We start from the raw sequence: 8,361 nt of genomic DNA on the forward strand, positions 1-8,361 counted from the left end.
CATAGCATTGTGAAAATAAATCTTACTAAGCTGATGTAAAAGGAACCCCTCTATTGTGGAATTAAGTCTGTGCTAGAGCATTTCACGTGATAACTGTATTTAGGAAATTTTGTTTTGTAAAAATTGTTGGTATCAAATAGTATGTTCACTTTCTAATGACTTCTTAACCCAAGCAGTGCTAACACTTCACCCCTCCTTCTCAGTCTGGCACTCAAGTGTTACTGTTCTTGGACCTTAAAGTACTTCTCAAGCATTATGGTTAGTCCACTTGTGTTTGGGTGTTGCCGAACTAACAACAGCTCTGTAGTGTAATTCTGTGCGGGGTTGGAGCAGAGAGCAGCAGTTTACGTCATTGTCCATCGTTACCCCAACCTCCAGAATTCCTGAGAAAGTAATACTCACATTCCCAAATCTGGAAGAAAAATAGTATGAGGACTGTCCCTCTTGACTAATGGAGACAACTTAATCTCAGAAGAGAAAACGAAGTTCAGACATTTTTTAATAATCCAGGTGAGCCTTTCCCTTAACCGTCCTTGGCTCTTTTTAGCTAGGCTTCAGAAAAGCAAATAGATACTCAGCAGCGAATTGTATCTTGAAGAAAAATATAAACTGGTCTCAGAGTGGGAGGAGTGTTAAGTCACCTACGCTATCAAAGCTTATGGAATGTCTTCTGTTGCCTGTGTTAAGCTTGAGCAAAATAAAAAGAAACGTGATAACTATGTAAACATATAGCAGCATTAGTTTTAAAACTTTTGTGTGCCTAAGAATCATTGGGACAAAATCTGGGATTCCATCCCTGGAGATTCTGATTCGGTTGGTCTGAGATGGGACCAGGAAATTTGCATTTCAGACAAGCTTCTGGGTAACACGGGCAGCTGTCAGTCTGTGGTCCTAACTGAGGACCCCTGTACCTAGAGCACAAGGCAAACGAATTAATGACTCATCCGGGAAGAGAATGTAATTCATGTAGCAGAAGAAAATTTTTTCTATTTGCTTCCCATTAATAGAAAGGGGGGTGCATGGGTGGCTCAGTTGTTCAAGCATCTGCCTTTGGCTCAGGTCATATTTCAGGGTCCTGGGATCAAGCCCCACATGGGCTCTCTGCTCAGCAGGGAGCCTGCTTCTCCCTCTCCCTCTCTGCCTGCTGCTTGTGCCTGCTCTCTCTTTCTCAAATAAATAAATAAAATAATTTTTGAAAAAAGGATTACTTAATAAGAATTCAGCAAAATGGGAACTCAAAGAGTAGAGACACAATGAAATGATTATGTTTCTAGAAAACATTGAGGACTTCATTGTCCCAAGTGATCTGTTTTATCACTGCAGCTTATTTGTTAATTAAACTTTGTTGAGTTTGCATTTTGAAACCTTTTAGATGGATGTTTTAAAAGGAAATGTTAAATCTTTGGATATAAAATTGATTTTAATTGCTAGATTTTCCCGGACGCTACATGATGCTTATATTTCATAGTCACAACCAATCTTGATTTTTTTTTTTAAAGATTTTATTTATTTATTTGAGAGAGAGAACAAGCAGGGAAAGGGGCAGAAGGAGAGGGAGAATCAGACTCCCCGCTGGGCAGGGAGCTTGTTCTGGGACTCTACCCCGGGACCCTGACGCAAGCTGAGGGCAGCTGCCCAACCCACCAAGTGGCCCACCAAGCTTGATTTTTACATAAAACAAATTACTCATTTTTATTTTATTTTTTTTTTTTTAAGATTTTATTTATTTATTTGACAGACAGAGATCACAAGTAGGCAGAGAGGCAGGCAGAGAGAGAGAGGAGGAAGCAGGCCCCCCGCCGAGCAGAGAGCCCGATGTGGGGCTCGATCCCAGGACCCTGGGATCATGACCTGAGCCGAAGGCAGAGGCTTTAACCCACTGAGCCACCCAGGCGCCCCTCATTTTTATTTTTTAAATATTGTATTTATTTATTTAACAGAGAGAGAGCACAAGAAGGGGGAGTGGCAGGCAGAGGGAAATGGAGAAGCAGGCTCCCCACTGAGCAGAGAGCCCCTTGTGGGCCTCCATGTTGGGGCTGTATCCCTGGGACCTGGGATCATGACCTGAGCCAAAGGCAGACACTTAACTGACTGAGCCACCCATGCAACCCAAAACAAATCTATTTAAATGCTTATAGTTCTGAGTAGAGAAATGTATATACTTCTAGTTTCATTGTAGTAACCATACCAGAACCCATAAAATCAGGGGATACCCAATCTGAACTTAATTCAACCTTCCCACCAAAGCAAAGGATTTATTAGTTCATGTAACTGAAAAATCCATTGTAGAGTTGTCCTCGGGATTCAAATGTGATTGTCTGAACTCTCCATCTAAGTTGGTCTCACTTCTCCATGAGCCTTCACCCAAGTGGGAGAAGACTGTGGGGGGCTGGGGTGAATGGGAGAGGAATGAACATGGATAAAGTCTCAGAAAACTACTCTGGTGCAACTTCAGTCACATTCTTATCTTTGAATTCTATTTCTCACTTGATAGCCACTTTAAAAATGCCGGGCTCTGTTAACCCTTTGTTTCCTCTAATTACTCTCTCCACCCAATCTCCTGTTATTCAGGATTATAATTCTTTAAGATAAGTTTATGGTTTTGTGGTTATAAACTGCTCAGATTAGGTGTTTAGCTATTTGGGAATTAATCTGGAATGGATAGAGCCAGCATTGTGTTGCTTGGCCTGGTTAATACAGGTATTAGAACCTGGGCAGCCAGTTCTCAAATTCCCTCAGGCGGCCACTGGCTGTGCTCATTGACTTTGTGTACTAGCAACACTTACTAAAGAAAAAAAACAATTACTATTCCTTTGTTTATTGTTACTCTTGAGTTGCTAGGAGCACATCTGTTTGCAGGTAAGTGTGTTGATGACATTTTCTAGAGATGGAATCTAGAGTCACTTTTTTTAAGGTATTAAAATATATGCTTAAACAATAGGTTACAGATAAATGTGATTGTCCCAGTAAAATTCTATAATATATAGAAATCTGGTATTGTAAAAGATTTTGAGATGTACTTCAGTATTTGAAGGAAAAGGCAGGAGAGGCTAAGTATCTTGCTGTAATTCTATAGTTTGTGCAGTGCTAAAACAAAAAGAAAAACAACTACATCCTTGGTGCAGCTTGGGGAAGAAAGAATGACAGCAAAGAGGGCTTCATTAGAAATTACTCTGGGTAGGAAGAGACAGTAACAAATCAGACTTAAAATTTTAATCTCAGCTTCACTTCACGACTGTTTATTTTACTTTTACCTTAGCTAAGATGGACTGGAATTTTCCAAATCAACCAAACTAAAAAAGGCGAGGGAGTACAGGAAACACCAGGAGAGAAGGCAAGTTGACAGGACAAATTCTTATCCTAACACAAGCAAATGAAAGTTACAGATTAACTCAGCCTGTTTCCCCACCTGGAAAGACCCTTTCCTAAAATCGGATTTACGAATTGTGGTTTTCCTGACCATTTATGCTCTTTACTGCTTGTGTGATAATTGCAAAAGCCTATAGAGAGATTTCCATTTACTTGTCCTAGGCAGGGAAGTTACCTCATCCATAAGATGAGTTTAAAAACACCATGCCTGCCTCTGAGCTCAAGTTTGGATCATATGTTATCTTTAGGCTCTTGGATTTTTAATTCAGTGAAGATTCTTCATGTCACCGAATTAGGGTTTCTCAGTGTTTTCTCTTGAAGCACAGGTCTGCCTGGGACCGTGGCTCGATGTGACCCAAGTGCAAAAAAACTTTGTTGATATCTTTTAGTTTAAAATCCGTGCAAAAAACCCCTCATTTCACTCCAGATCGTTCAAACTAGTTTTAACATAAAAATTTTGTTTTATTCTTAATAACTTTCTAAAGCTTCAAGCAAAATTCATAGTCTTAAAAAACTTTCTCCTCAGGCTATGTGTAACTTCGGTTCCATTGCATCTATTTCTCTTGGGGTTTGCGGGAGTGTGCTTGTGTGTACACATCCTAGGAAACAACGTGATCTATGTTATAGACTCACTTTCTTTAAGTTTATATGAACTTTCTGTATAATCTGCAGTAAAGCACTATGCTCAAGAATTACTATAGTAACTAAAGGAGTATGTTCCAGGAAATTTGTTTCCAGAAGATGCATGTGGAAAGATCATATGAGAAGCACAACTGTGAGTTATAAAATGTTACATAGAGTCACAATACTGAAAAGCTAATTAAATACTGTACAGCGTAAAATAATGACAAACATGCTGAGAACTTAAGCCTCTGAAAGTCTTGAAGGAGGGCAAAAATGGCGGTCCAATAAATGCCTCCTACAAGTGAATGGGTAGATGAAGGAATGGGTTTTGTTGCGCCATTGGTTCTCAACTGGGAGTTTTACTCTGTAGGGGACATTGGTGATGAGATACTTTTGATTGTTACGACTGGGAGGCAGGGGTTCATTGTTCCTGTCAGCCGTGTGTAGAGCCAGAGATGCAGCAAAATAACCTATAATGTCGGAGACAGCTTCTCACTGCAGTGAATAATCTGGTCTAAAATGCCAGTAGGGCTAGTGTTGAGAACTCTGGGTTAAGGTTAGGAGAGTTGGAGGAGAGTGCTGGGAAAGGGAAAAAAAACAACGAAGACTAGTCAGGGGACACATGCTCAGAGAAATGCTTGTGCAGAGTGGCCTCTTGGGGTCCTGGAATGGAGCCTCACAACCACAGCCTCTAGTTACAACTTAGGCGGGCAGATAATAGCTGAATCTGCCCGATGGGGTGAGAGAGAACAGCCCTTCTTTTCTACTCAAGCCTGAAAGGGATTTGCTATCAGGCCTAGTGTGCCTTCAAAGCATCTCCTTTGCCTCTTTGAGAAGTTTTTCTGTGTTAATATTTTAAATTACCTTAACAGAGCAAGTCTTTCATTCCAATAATGAAATAAAGGCTAAATTGAAGGTGACTAACATTTTCGTGGGAAAGACTCAGATGTAACATGCCAACAAAGAGATGGCTCTGATTAAATCCTTTTTCTTTTTGAATAGGGGAAGATGCAGGGGAACTTTGAGAACTTAAAGTTGATAGTGAGCCACCTGAGAGGGCAGAAGGGCGTACAGAAAGAAGAGGTTTCACAGTGCTTTCTAGGGAAGTTCCTATTCTTTGAAATGTGTGGGAAAGTAAAGCTGTGATTAGAAGCAGCTTTGAAATGTTTATAACCTAAGGGGAAAAAAAAAAGACTTTTGGTATAGAGTCCCTCGCTACCCCTCTCCCCGCAAAGCTTTTGTATTAATGAGTTGGATGGTAAGAAGTGGTAACATTCTGAACCACTGGAGTCCAGAAATGCTTTCCAACAAACAACCTGTATTTTAATCCTCTGGGCTTCTGCCTTTCCTTAGACTGACTGAACGGGGAAAACTAGCTTTGGAATCTTCACTGAGAGCCAAGCAAATCTACACTTGTAAGTCAACCCTATTCTTGGAATTTTCCACCTTCAGAATAACATTTTCATTTAGTTTCTTAAAAGCTTTTTTTGGAGGGTTTCCTATGTGTTTGGTAATGAGGAAGATAAAAGTTGTGAAGATGTGTAACACAGTTTCTCCATTCAGGGAGCTTATAGCAGAAGAGACAACCACTCAAAAATAACAAACAGCAAAACATGTTAAATTCTGGTAAAAGAAGCCTCACAAGAGGGCTAACAGAGGGATGTTAAAAAAGAGGGGGGGCACCTGGGTGGCTCAGTGGGTTAAGCCGCTGCCTTCGGCTCAGGTCATGATCCCAGGTCCTGGGTTCGAGCCCCGCATCGGGCTTTCTGCTCAGCAGGGAGCCTGCTTCCTCCTCTCTCTCTGCCTGCCTCTCTGCTTACTTGTGATTTCTCTCTGTCAAATAAATAAAATCTTAAAAAAAAAAAAAAAAAAAGAGGGAACAGAGGGATGAGGCATTGGATTTAAATCCTTGAAGACAGAATTTTCAATAAATTGGTGTGTAGGGGGAAGGCACAGAAGGATCAGCATCTCAGCACAGAGGCACAGGGTCTTTGTGGTAATGCCTGTAGGGGAAGGGGGCTGGAGCATAGCATATTGGAGGGTGGGGGCAAAGGAGGAAGGATGGGTAATATGGTAGGAAATAGGCTAGAAAGGGAAGCTGGGGAAAGATGATTGAGGGCATTAAGAGCTGAGGAACTGGGGGGCATTCTGTGGATGATAGCCACGGAAACTTTTTGTGCAGATGAGTGATACGATCAGATCTGGATTTTAAATGATTCTGCCTATAGTGAGGATATGGGGATGGGAACGGAGGGGCAGCAGCAGAGGGAAAAGAAATATCCAGAGGCTCTTAACAAAAACATTATTCTGGCATTCTCTTTGTATTTCTTTAGACATCTTTGACCTTGGAAATATATAAAGTAATTTATTCAATTAAAAAATCACTGTCAGCTTTTGTGTTCTTTTAGTCCCTTTGTATTCCAGGGTTTTCTTTTATCTTAGGGTTCAGTGTCATGCCGAAACTAGACTCCCTCAGAATTCTCTTCCTTAAATCTAAAGTTTCATGTTTATGATCTAGCTTTTAACCCTTGGATATCATTTACATTCCTCTTGGTATCTGTTTTCTGTTGCTTGGCTAAGGAGTGTCCCTTCTTGCCCTGCGAGCATGAAATTCACTGTAATTAAAGTGCCTGTGATTTAGTGTGATTGTTCTTTCTTGTTTTTCTGAGAAGTCATCCTTGCCCTTTGTGGCCCATCCCAGAATATAATCTTGGCTTTAATCTCCAGGGACAATACATGTCCCCTGAGTACTAATTTCAGGAAGGGCACTGACCCTAGACATTCACTGGAGGGATTAATTTTTCTTAATTAATTCCAAGGAAAATTATATGATAGAAAGTAAATTGATTACCCTTTTGGACTAAATGAGAACTCCATGTCAGTACAAGTATGAATAGGACTAGAAGTGCTATCATGCTGAAATCTGAAATCTTGCTAGGGCTATGCTGGGTGTCTGATATATATAGGATCCTCACTCCCACCCCAATCAAGATGGTATAACATACTTGTTTTTTTTTCTTGGAGAATAGTGGGTGGTGACTGAAGATTTCTCAAGTGTCCCTCATGGTGGGGTTGTGACTCTCCATGTTTTCCTCTTCTCCGTAATTTCTGGAAATAATTTAGTTAAGAGATACAAAACGTGTTGCAAAGAGACTCGTGCTTCTGGCCATGATGGATTAACTGGAACTGAACTAGCCTTCCTGAATAAAGTAGAGGTAGATGAAATATGTGAAACAGCTGTTTTCAGAAATGGGACTGCAGGCAGTGCAGGACCTTGATCTCTAAGAGGAAAATAGCAAGGAACCACATATAGTGTCCAGGCTTTCTCTTGGAGGCTGTATTGGCCCAGGGTGCTCTAACAAAATACCACAGAATGCTTGGCTTAAACAACAGGAATTTATGTTCTCACAGTTCTGAAAATTAGAAGGCCAAAGTCAAGGTGAGATCAGGGTTGGTTCCTGATGAGGCCTCCCTTCTGGCTTGTAGGTGACTGTTTACTCACTGTGTCCTCACCTGATTTTTCTTCTGTGCCCACATGGAGAGAGAGAGAGAAAGGTGTCTCTGCTGTCTTGTCTTATAAGGACACCAGTCCTACAGGATTAGGTCCTCATTCTTATGAGCTTACTTACTTTAATTACCTTACTAAAGGCCCTATCTCTGAATATAGCCACACTGAGGGCTTCGACATATTAGAGGGAACACAATTCAGTCCATAACAGGGGCACTTTCTAGACCAAGATACAGAGATCCCAAGCAGAACATAGTAATTTTACCAAGATGAGGATGCAGATTGGAGTTCAAAGTGGTGGCTAGAATTTTGGGGCAGAAACCATAGAAGTGGGAGCTATGTGAAGAAAGACACACAGAAGTCTCTGTAGGAGTTTCCTTGAGTATTGCTGAAACCCCAGGAGGCTGCAGAAAGAACGGGGAGTTGTAGGCTGAACAAGTCCCAGAGCTCAAAAGGACTGGGAAACATTTGTGTTCTGAGCTGCCAGAATGGAGTTATACATATAGGGCATTCAGTTGAGACTCTGGAAGGGTCACACCTTGCCAGTAGGGTTAAACTAGCCCAGAGTAAAGACTGCCCTCACTCACACCTGTGAGCTTAATAACAAGCCTTGAGCTTAATAACAAGCCTTGGAAGGCTCAACATGATTTAAAATTAAACCAAATGCCTCACAGAACACTCTTAACACCCTGTAAAAGAAACAACAAAATTTAACACTCCCCAACAAAGAATTTGCAATGTTGATTTAATAAGAAATGACTGCACATAGAAAGCAGGAAAATGTGAGTCATAGCCATTTGAAAAACCAATAAATAGAAACCACCCAGAAATGACTAAAATGATAGAATAAGCAGATTTTA

This window comes from Lutra lutra, chromosome 1 (genome assembly GCF_902655055.1).
Source record: "Lutra lutra chromosome 1, mLutLut1.2, whole genome shotgun sequence".
NCBI lineage: Eukaryota > Metazoa > Chordata > Mammalia > Carnivora > Mustelidae > Lutra > Lutra lutra.